This window comes from Hevea brasiliensis, chromosome 5 (genome assembly GCF_030052815.1).
Source record: "Hevea brasiliensis isolate MT/VB/25A 57/8 chromosome 5, ASM3005281v1, whole genome shotgun sequence".
Lineage (NCBI taxonomy): Eukaryota > Viridiplantae > Streptophyta > Magnoliopsida > Malpighiales > Euphorbiaceae > Hevea > Hevea brasiliensis.
The window spans coordinates 88,912,603-88,924,416 of record NC_079497.1 but is presented as its reverse complement, the minus strand read 5'-3'; the positions used below and the strand labels follow the sequence as shown (position 1 = coordinate 88,924,416).

At 36.1% G+C, this 11,814-nt stretch overlaps 1 long non-coding RNA gene across 1 annotated transcript; it reads left to right on the top strand.

Moving 5' to 3' along the window:
* Positions 1 to 8,761: 8,761 nt before the first annotated feature.
* LOC131180246 (uncharacterized) lies at positions 8,762 to 11,478 on the top strand. Its single transcript, XR_009149045.1, has 3 exons — positions 8,762 to 8,968; positions 10,399 to 10,462; positions 11,327 to 11,478. It is a non-coding gene; the product is annotated as an uncharacterized LOC131180246 (long non-coding RNA).
* The last annotated feature ends 336 nt before the right edge of the window (positions 11,479 to 11,814 follow it).

Here is an 11,814-nt window from a genome sequence, read left to right as displayed (position 1 = left end):
AAAAAGAAGGATGGGACTTTGAGGCTATGCATCGATTACCGGCAGTTGAATAAAGTGACAGTGAAGAACAAATATCCGTTGCCTAGAATTGATGATCTGTTTGATCAGTTGAAAGGAGCAGGAGTATTTTCTAAGATTGATCTCAGATCAGGGTATCATCAGTTGAGGGTAAAGGATGTAGATGTGCCCAAGACTGCATTCAGGACCCGGTATGGGCATTATGAGTTTCTGGTGATGCCCTTTGGCCTAACAAATGCACCAGCAGCATTTATGGACCTTATGAACCGTATCTTCCATCCATACCTGGATCGGTTCGTAGTGGTCTTTATTGATGATATTCTGGTGTATTCCAAGACCAAGGAAGAACATGATGAGCATTTGAGGATTGTTCTGCAAACCCTGAGAGAAAAGAAACTGTATGCTAAGTTGTCCAAGTGTGACTTTTGGCTGAATGAGATTGCATTCCTTGGACACATAGTGTCAGCTGATGGGATTAGGGTGGATCCCAAGAAAATAGAAGCAGTGATGGAATGGAAGCCTCCCAGAAATACAACTGAGGTCAGAAGCTTCTTGGGGCTAGCTGGGTATTACAGAAGATTTGTGAAGGGATTTTCCCTAATAGCTGCTCCAATGACTAAGTTGTTACACAAGAATGTCAGATTTGACTGGAATGACAAGTGTCAGACCAGTTTTGAGAAGTTGAAGGCTATGTTGACAGAGGCACCCGTGTTAACACAGCCAGTGTCAGGAAAGGACTTCGTGGTCTACAGTGATGCCTCTCATAATGGGTTAGGGTGTGTATTGATGCAAGAGGGGAAGGTGATCGCTTATGCTTCCAGACAGCTAAGACCACATGAACAGAACTACCCTACCCATGATCTAGAACTTGCAGCAATTATCTTCGCACTGAAGATATGGAGGCATTACTTGTATGGTGAAAAGTGCTACATTTACACAGACCACAAAAGCCTGAAATATTTGCCAACCCAGAAGGAGCTCAACCTTAGACAGAGGCGATGGATTGAGTTCCTGAAGGATTATGATGTAATTGACTACCATCCCGGGAAGGCAAATGTAGTTCTTGATGCTTTGAGCAGAAAGTCCATCACAGCTTTGAGATCATTGAATGCCCATCTAACCTTGATTCGAGATGGAGCTATTTTGGCTGAGTTGCAAGTGAGGCCAAACCTGCTACAGCAGATTTTGGATGGGCAATTGGCAGATGGAAAATTAACAGCCATTATGAGCAAAATCCCAGAAGGAAAAGCAACTGACTTTGAGGTGAAAGCAAATGGGTGTCTATATTACAAAGGAAGACGTGTGTACCGGATGATGGGGAATTAAAGGCTAGCATTCTAAAAGAGGCACACACCGGTGTATATGCTATGCACCAGTGAAGTACAAAATGTATCATGATCCAAGCTTGATATTGGTGGCACAGTATGAAGAAAGATATAGTGACTATGTGACTAAATGCTTGACATGTCGGCAAGTCAAGGCGAACATCAAGTTCCATCGGGTTTGCTACACCTATATGCATACCGAATGGAAATGGGATCGGTCACCATGGATTTTATAAGATGTCTACCTCTCACCTGAAAGAAAAATTATGCAGCATGGGTGATAGTTGATAGATTGACGAAGTCAGCACACTTTCTGCCGATTAGGGTGACTACTCACTAGAGAGGTTAGCAGAATTGTATATCAGTGAGATAGTTAGACTGCATGGAATTCCACTTTCCATCATATCTGATCGAGACACAAGGTTTACATCGAGATTTTGGAAAAAGTTGCATGAATCCTTGGGTACACAACTCCATTTCAGCACAGCTTTCCATCCTCAGACGGATGGGCAATCAGAAAGAGTAATCCAGGTAAACAATTGAAACCCATGAAATTGATACAAATGTTGAACTAAAATGATAACAATAACATGAAATATATGTCAGGTCCTTGAGGATATGCTGAGGAGTTGTGTCATTGAGTTTGAGGGAAGCTGGGATAGATACCTCCCACTGGCAGAATTTGCATACAACAATAGCTACCAAGCTAGCATTCAAATGGCCCCGTATGAAGCACTGTATGGAAGAAAATGTAGAACTCCAGTGTGCTGCACTGAATTGGGCGAAGACAAATTAGTGGGCCCAGACCTGGTGAAACAGAATGAGGACAAAGTAAAACTAATCAAAGCCAATCTCAAGGTTGCCTCAGACAGACAGAAATCCTATGCCGACTTGAAGAGAAAAGAAATAGAATATGTGGTTGGCGACAAAGTGTTCCTCAAGGTGTCACCATGGAAGAAAGTGTTGAGGTTTGGAAGAAAAGGTAAGTTGAGCCCTAGGTTCATTGGCCCATATGAAGTCATTGAACGTGTGGGTCCAGTGGCCTATAGGCTAGCTTTACCACCAGAGCTGGACAAGATTCACAATGTGTTTCACATATCCATGCTCAGAAGATACCGCTCAGATCCTTCACATGTCATCTCCAGAGAAGAAATTGAAATACAACCAGATTTGACATATGAAGAAGAACCTCTACGGATCTTGGCTCGGGAAGTGAAAGAGTTGAGGAACAAACAGATTCCAGTGGTGAAAGTGCTTGGAGGCACCACAACACCGAGGAGGCAACTTGGGAAAGTGAAGAGACGATGAGGTAACAGTTCCCTCAACTGTTTGCATCAGGTAAATTTCGAGGATGAAACTTAAATTAGAGGGGAAGAGTTGTAACACCCACCCGGTAATCATTCCGTACATTCTACTGTTCCGGTGACCGGTGTCGGTCCGGACAGCTAGAACGTCTGGAAAAATAATTAAACTTAAGTCATGAACCATAATTAACTCAAATATTAATAAGAAAAATTTAGTAAAAATTTTAAAAAATAAAATACAACCAAGTTAAACGAGCCGGTGCCCTAGCGATGGGTAACCAGAGGGAAGTTGCGGTTCTCGCAACGAGGAGCCCTAGACCCGGGGGAAAAATTATAAAATAATTTTTGAAACTCCAGAGAAGGGTCATTGAGGTTCCTATGGCATTAGAATGCCAAGAAAATACCTAGAAAAATTTTTCTATCGGTACAAATGATTTTGACCTGTTAAGCTAAACGGAGGGCATTTTGGTCATTTCGCCTTCAGAAGTGATTTTTGGCCGACTTGTCCAGTTGAGTAAATAATTAATATGATATAAAATATGAATAAACATTACTAGAAATTAAATTGAAAATGAGTAGTGGAGGAAAGAAAAGAAAAATGAGGAAAAGCTTATTTATGACATCATGGTGATGTCATTAAGAAAATTTGGACCAATCACAATTAAACCATTATTTGAATAACTAATAAAGAGACTAAATGAAGACTAAAAAATCAAAAATTGCAGCAGCCATCCTCCCCAAAAGAAACCAGCCGAAACCCTAGTCCCATAGCCACCTCCATGAAAGCTCTTTCAAGCTTTAAATTTCCATGCTTCCTCACCCTAAAACCCATAAGTCCCTTCATCAAAAATTAATCCCACACCTAGACAAAGCTTTTGGCAGCCAAGAAAAGGAAGAAAAGTGAAGTTTAGGGGCTTGGAAAATTCTGCCACTAGAGGTTAGTGCTCTATATACTTAAAACTCTTTCATTTCATAAATAGCAACTTGAATTTAGTGAGAAAATGTAAATTAAATGAACAAAAATTCTTGTGAAGGTGTACATGAATTTTGGCTGCCCTAGCTATGGAATAGGAGGAAGTGTTTTTTATGAGCTTAAAGTGAATTAGAAACCATGTTTGAAGTTTATAAACATAAGAATGGTGAATTAATAGCTAACTAAGGTAAAGTGTAGAAATCATGACTTGGAACTAGGGTTTTTGGAGTAAAATGTGAACTTGGCCTATGTAATTGTTAAAGAACCTTTTAATGGTCAATTAGTGACCATTTTAGGTAATTTGATTAACAAATGGACTGAAAAATGAGGTTGCAAAGTGAGGCTACAGGCTGCCCTAGGACAGCAGCATAGGGACTGAAAATTCAGTCCATTTGCACTGCCATAACTTGGGCTGTGTTAGTCCAATTGGTGTTTGGCCAATTGGACATGAAACTAGGCTTATAATGGCACATTTTTGCTGAAGAAACCATGCCCAAAAGACCAAAGCAAGAGGACCAAAACTTGGCCCCAATCCGGATACCCTGCAACTGGTTCTGCTGAATTGACCAAATGAACAGTAACTGTTCATTTGGCCATAACTCACTGTAGATATGGTCAATTGACCTGAAATTTTTACAGCAACAAGTTAAGACATAGACAAACAACTTTCATGAAGGAATCTACCCCAAATTATGGCCAGAACCTAACCCAAATGGTAGTGGAAGTTACTGTTCCTGTTACTGTAGATATGGTATTTTCTGCAGAATGGGAATCCGGCCAGCTGTGGTTTTTGGACCATATCTGGAGCTACAAAACTCCAAATGGAGTGATTCAAAAAAGGAAATTCAACTAGACAAAATAAGGAACAACTTTCATGTTTTACATTTCTTCAAATTCCCACAGTAACAGTGTCCAATGGAACAGTGAAGTTGACTCACCAAAACTGAAAATTCTGTTTGTGTTGGGTTACACTTTGAAATGGTATTAACACTTAATGCCAACAAGTTTTAAACACCAAATGTGGTATGTTGGGAGTGCCAAAGTCAATGAACATATTTTCTATCCAAAAGTCAACATTTTTGTTGACCAATGAGGTGAATAGTAACACCAAAACATGAAATTTACAAATTGAAGAATTTAAAAGTTTCAAATGCCCTAGTATACCTAACAAGATTGGTTTGGATAGTTTGGCATGCCAATAGGGTTCGATTAGCGATCGCACATGGAAAAAATGCCATTCTGTGATTTCATGGCTTTTAGCTATTCTGACTTTGCATTGAGACTTGGCCTTGTGCTTGAGATTATTTACTGACTTGGTATGTTACATTGCACACCGGGTGATGCATATCGGCCGATGGTGTGACGGCGAGGTATTAGATACCCGGTGCGGTTACCCATTATCCATCCGATCGTCTAGTGTAGGTTACTTGGGGCAACCAAATGAATAAAGGTGAAAAAAGTTAATGAAATAATGAATATACCAATACCAAACAAAGAAAGCCCACACATTCTATACACATTTATTTTCTTGCTATTTTCTTTTATTATATTATTGCACGACTAAGCATTATTGCTTAGCGCGTTGCTTTGCCACGCAGCGTAGGTACCGGAGATCCGATCGTGAGCCCAGTAGACCACAATCGGGTGAGTCTTCTGCGATTCTGCACTGTGTCCTCGTCACCTCGTCACCTGCAGTGCATTGGTAGGGCACTAGGTGTCATTTTGTCATTTTGTAATTAAATTTTTATTTTCTCATATGTATTTGGGATTATGTAATGTATTTTGAGGTTCATGTAAATAATAAAGATTTATGGTTATGTATGGAAGTAATTTGAGCTTTTAATTGTTATTTATATATATGAGAACCCTGAGAAATGGATGTTTGAGAAATGAAAAGGCTATTGAGAACTGAAATTGAGAAATATTGTTGAGTTTTTGATATTGAGACTCTGTTGATGAATTGAAGTTGGGTTTGTTTGAAAATTATTTGGAAGTGTTTTCGCAGGTTCCGAAGAACGGTTTTCTCCATTTTTAGCCGGTACTCCGCCGGATTTTCTTTAAAATTTTCGGAACCTTAAATGAATAATACTTTTGATAAATGGCTTAAATAAATTGTATTTCATAAATTATATGCAAAAGCAGGATATAAATTAATTGAGGAATATTAGAGTGTGCCGGTACACCGTGTGGCATTACTTACTCGGGTATACTGTACACGGGTAAGGGGTGTCACAGGACCAACCCGAGCAGAGGAATACACTAGAAAGAGGGAACGTCGTGCATCAAGGGGAAGAAGCAGAGACTTCAGATGTAGCTGCCGGTATGTTCTTAACTTGTGAAAGGAATAATTATGCACTATTTGATTCCGGCTCTACTTGTTTATATGCTAATGCTAAAACTATATGTTCTACTGCTATTCCCTTGCATGGAGATAAATTTTAATGTGTTAGTAATTAGTCTTTTAGGATAGGAATTGCAATAATAAGCCTGATTGGAATTAATTTTGGAAAAGTTTCTAGTGAGAGACATCTCCTAGACTATGATAAATTATAAAGTTAATTAGTAAGCCTAATTAGGTAAGGCAAGAGGACCTAAAAGTAAGTTGTAGTAATATATCTGCCCTAGATGGAAGTAAAGGTATTACTTTTGATAGATGTTAGTAAGTACCATAATCAAAATAAATTTAAGATATTAGTGGATTTGAAAGAAATAAGACATCAGGAAGTTTGCTCTATTGGGATGTATCGTAGTAACTATGCAATATTCTTGATGTTTGTACTGTAAGCTGCAGATTACAGTATTGACTTGAGATTTATTGTGTAGAGCTACGTACTACCCAATAGTACATAAGGATAAGAATAGTTATAAATGATTTTCGCTCTGGTACAAATATACCAGAATAGAGTTTTATTACTAGAACTGAGTTTGAAGATCCTAATTCGGGATTTAAAACTCTATAATTAGAATATCAAAATATCATGGTTGCAAGGTAGTGAGAGTTAAAGACTCCGTTACCCTAGCACGAATTACAATACATCAAGAATTGTTATGGGACTAGAGATTTTAGCATGGTAAAAATTTAAAAATAACACCTATAGGGATAAGTCATCCTGTATCTGATATGGGGTTTATAGTTGTTTTAATATTGCGATGGATCTTTTGCTCAAAGTTTAGTAAGGAACAGTACTCTATTTGTGTAACGGTAAGACACAAAATATAATTTTGTTTCCCTAGAAGAGACAGGATGCTATGGATGATAATTATAACTTATAAACAGTTAAGAAACAATATTCTACTGATAACAGCAATTCGACAGGAACTAGTTGGTCAGGTATTCTTTAGGAAGAGCACAATTTTATTGTGCGGATCATAAGGATTAGATTAGAATTCAAGCGGAACTTTTGAATAGCATGGAAAATAGGAGAGTCCGGTAGACTCCCTTCTTAAGATTAAAGAATTCTTTATGGTTAAAAAAAAAAAGGGCAATGATCACAAACTAGTAGAAAATAAGCTATAGAATATTGGTAGATAAAAGAAAATATAGAAGTAAAAATTAGAATAGTTGGTGCAAATGTAATAAAGAAACGTTATAAATATTAGTTAAAGTGTTGACTAGAATGGTCAGAGGACCAAATCAAAGTAATATTGAAGTATAGTGGATTTATTAGGGATGATAAGAGGTACTAAATTACGATTCGACAACCAAGTTAAGGAAGAAGATAAGATTGAGGAATAAAATAATTAAAGTTAAGTTGTGGAATGAAAAGAAACAAATAGAACAGTAAGAAATGAGAAAAACACTAGATGAGAATTTGCCACCAGGGCAAACAACTTACTTAAGACACATAATGATATCCCGAACTATTTTATCAAGAAGGAAATAAGTTAAACAAAAGCAAACAAGATAGTGCAAAATGACACATAGGCCTTGGTCATAAATGGAGATAGTAAGATAATGGTTATGGACCTATGGCCAAGAAAGAGATAAGCAGTTCATATATGACCAACAAGGTCATTCAAGAAAAAAAAAACTACAAAGGAAAATAATTGCTAAATTAACAACAAGAAAAGACTAAAATATTTTAAACTAAACTGAAGGATGCATCATATGATCAAGAGATTTGATAAGAAAAGAGTAAAACTAAGTTCTCACCCATAGGATCATACGAGGTCCTAGAAAGAGTGGATCCACTAGCACACAGATTTGCTTACCTCTAAAACTGAAATGAAATTGAATCTAACTTATGACAGAAGCTCATAAGAAACTTGGCACACGAGGTAAGCAATTGATGAGTAAATAGTGTTGGTTAAAGTGCTATAGACCATTATTCTGATTATGAAGCCACGCAGAAATGTGAGAAAAACACGAGAAAACAATATGTATGACTATTTGAGGACAGATAGTGAACAGAATTTCGAGGATGAAATTATTTTAAGGGGGGGAGAATTGTAACACCCCTATTGGTATAGCCTGGTATATTTCATTGTTCCGGTGACCGGTGTCGGTCTGGATAATTAAGGGGATTAGAACCATACTTAAGACAACTTGAGAAGCCATAAACAAAAATAATTAGTAATGTTTAATTAGTTAACTATAAATAAGAAAAACAGAACATAAGAAGTTAAACGAGCCGAGAGTCACAGCGATGAGTGACCTCCTCGGGAACGACTGCGAAGTCATTTTAAACTCAAATTTCGAACCGTAAAAAGTGATGCTGCGGTCCTTAGGACCCTTATAAACACAGTGAAAAAGAGGAAATCACGAAAAAGAACTATTAAACCAGTCAAATAATTAGGTCAGAGAGCCGAAAGAAATATTGGATTATTTGCAAACTGGGTTGAACCGGCGAAGGGCAATTTAGTCAATTGACCCCGAGAGCTGACTCCTGACCTAACTGTTAAATAAAATCAGAGAAAAGAAAATTTCGGAATTGAGAATTAAATTAAAGAACTAATAGAAAAAAATAAATAGAAAAAAAAAGAAAAGTAAGAAGTTAGAAAAGTCAAAGGTGATGACATCATGAATGATGTCATAAAAGATTAATTAAATTATTTTATTAATTTGGGAATTTTGGTCTTCAAAAAGGGATAAAAACATAAAAGAAAAGAAAAAGAAAAATCATTCTTCTTCTTCAAAAACGTGTATCTCTCCTCTCTCTCTCTTTTCTCCTTAGTTTTCTCCATAACCATGAAATTCAAGCTTTCAAAGCTTGAATCAACCCCATAAATTCCCCAAAAATTCTACTAAATTATGATTAAGCTTTGGTTGGGCTACTAGAAGAGGAGATTGAAGAAGCAAGAAAGAAGAAAAAAGAGAAGAAAATTAGTGATTGGAAAATCAAACAAAGGTTAGTATATAAATTTGAATTCTTTTACTAAATTTCTATGTTCTTAGTTTAATTAACTTAGAAAGTAACTTAAAATGAAACAAAAATAATTGTGAGGGATCAAAGCTGAATTTAGGCTAGCTAGGGTTTGATATGTGTGCATGAATTTGATGGACTTTAAGGTGTATATGAGCTTGATAGAGTTAAAGAAGCATGTATATAGGCATTGAATTGGTTAAATGAAACAATTAAGTGAGATTAGGGTTAGGAGGCTAGGGTTTGTGAACCAAATTTTAGAGAAATGCTTAAATGATGACTTTGGTCTATTATGAGATGAAAAATGGTCAATAATGACCAAAAGAGATGTGTGGGAATTGTTGGAATGAAAACCAAATTCGTAGGCCAGCAGCATGACCAAACCTACTTTGAAGGACCAAAACGGGAATTTTACAAGCCCAATTGATATGCCACCAATTGGGGATGAAAATAGACATAAAAGGGCACAATTTTCATTAAGGAACCATGCCCAAAAACTGACCAAAACTGGGTGAACCAATTGACCAAAGTGAAATGTGAGCAGGCTGCCACTGCACCAAACTGACCAAATGATAACTGTTCATTTGGTCATAACTAGAGTTAGGAAGGTCAAAATGACCTGAAATTTTACCAGCAATTAGATATGATATAGATCAAAAACTTCATAAAGAACACCAACCCAAATTATGCCATTAACCCATTCAAATCATTGAACAAAGTTGAGTTATCAGACTGTGATTCTCGAAATTGCCATTGAGCAGTAATGTTTGAAGGGCTATAACTCTCTCTAGGAAACTCGGATTTAGGTGATTCTTGAACCGATGGAAACCTAAGACATAGTAGAACATTTCATATGAAGAAAGTTAGACCAAATTATGAACTTAACTTGATCAAATTACTGAACAAATTTGGACTAAAAATCTGCCAGAACCAAAATACCAGTATGAATAGTGCATGTGAACAGTAAATGTATTTTGGCCATAACTTGAGCTACAAAACTCCGATTGGGGTGATCCAAAAATGAGAATACACTTAAGACAATAAGGAACATTTTCTATGAAGGAAGTTTTGCCAAATTCCAACAGTAGATTGACCAATGGAACAGTGTAACTTCGGAGCACCAAAATCGAAAATTGGCAATTTTGCCAAAATGACTTAAGCTTGAGAAAATGACCAAAACCAACAAGTTTAATGACCAAAATGTGGTATGTGGGTGAAGTTGGAGTTCTCATACCTATTAAGCCTTAAAAAGTCAACTATTTGACTTGAATAGTGCAGTGAATAGTAACCCGAAACACAAAAATTTCAAGAACGTCGAAATTAGCACGTTAGAGCTAGGTAAAAGTGAAGTTAAATTTATTTTTGGATTTATGTTAAATTATGGTACTGAAACACTATAAAATTGTGTGTTTCAGTGGAAAAGAATACCGGGACAGAACCCGAGGAGTCGAGTCAAGGCCAACAGGCGACTCGCTTGAGGTTTGTGCACAACTAACTCTTTTGTTATTTTTCAATTCCAAATTGATTTGAAATAAATTTATTGTATGATTTATGATTTTTGTTGTGTTGAGAATTTTAACTTGTTGAATGAAATTGTATAATTTGAATACAAATTTTCTTATGCATTTAAGGAATTATTGCATTGTTTTGAGGATTGTAAATTTTAAGTTTGATGTGTTGCCAACCTTGAGCATGAATTTATGATGATTAAAAATGTTGATTTGTAAATGCTTTGTAAATAGAAATTGTTTTGAATATGATTTGAAACCACAGTTGACATGACAAAATATGTTGTGAATTCTCATTAGCTTGTCTAGTGAGATAACTCCTCCACTTGATGGGGCGAGTTTCTTCCTCTCTGGCTTGCCAGTTGGGGAATGATGTGAATGAGTACTCATATATACTAGCTAGTCTTTGTTTCTCCCTTTTATCCTCGGTTATTGGGAGTATGTGAAATGTCGTGGTGTACAACACGGCATCTATTCGAATTTTGGGTTATGGGTTCGACTGTGTGCATTGTTGGCAATGCCCTTTAAATTATGCATGATTTGATAAATTGTGATTGAAATAAATAATTTGTCAATGATTCAAAAATTTTTGCATTGTCTCGGAATTTAAAAGAAATGTAAATAAATAGTTACTATTTGATCAAAATGTTATTCGAATGAATAATTTGCATGAATGAAAATGTTGATTTCTGAAGGTCATGGATTTTGAAGAATTTAGAAATTTTAAAATTCTATTTGTTATGAATTGTCAAGCATAAATTGTATTAAGTTTTAAATTGTTAGTTTGTGTACCACTAAGTTTACTACTCAGCGATAGCTTGTTATGCTGTCGCAGATATAGAGACTAGAGGAGCAGCAGATTGAGCTGCTGAGGACAGGGGAGCTACCTGCTAGAAGTTATAGGGTATAATTTTATACCCTGACTGTAAATATTCATTTTGATGTATGTATTGCACGTAATTGTATGGACATGTAAAATCGGTCTTGAGCAGCTTGTATAAAGTTTGTATAAAGTTGTAATAAATTTTAGTTTGGATTTTCTTAATGTAAATTTATTGTAATGATGTATCTAAATTGTTTTGTTTCTAAGGAAATATGAATGATATTGATTGACAGTATTTTGAGAATTATTGAACTTGTGAATTTGAGAAATTGGTTGAGATTGAGTATGAATTTGAAGCAGTGGTTAGAAAATTATTGGAAGTGCTTTTATTTCAGGTATTTGAAGAACTGGTTTCTCAAAATACAGAGGGAACTCTGTAAAAATTTTTATAAAATTTACGTAAAAACAAAATGGACCAAAAATATTAACTATATTTACTT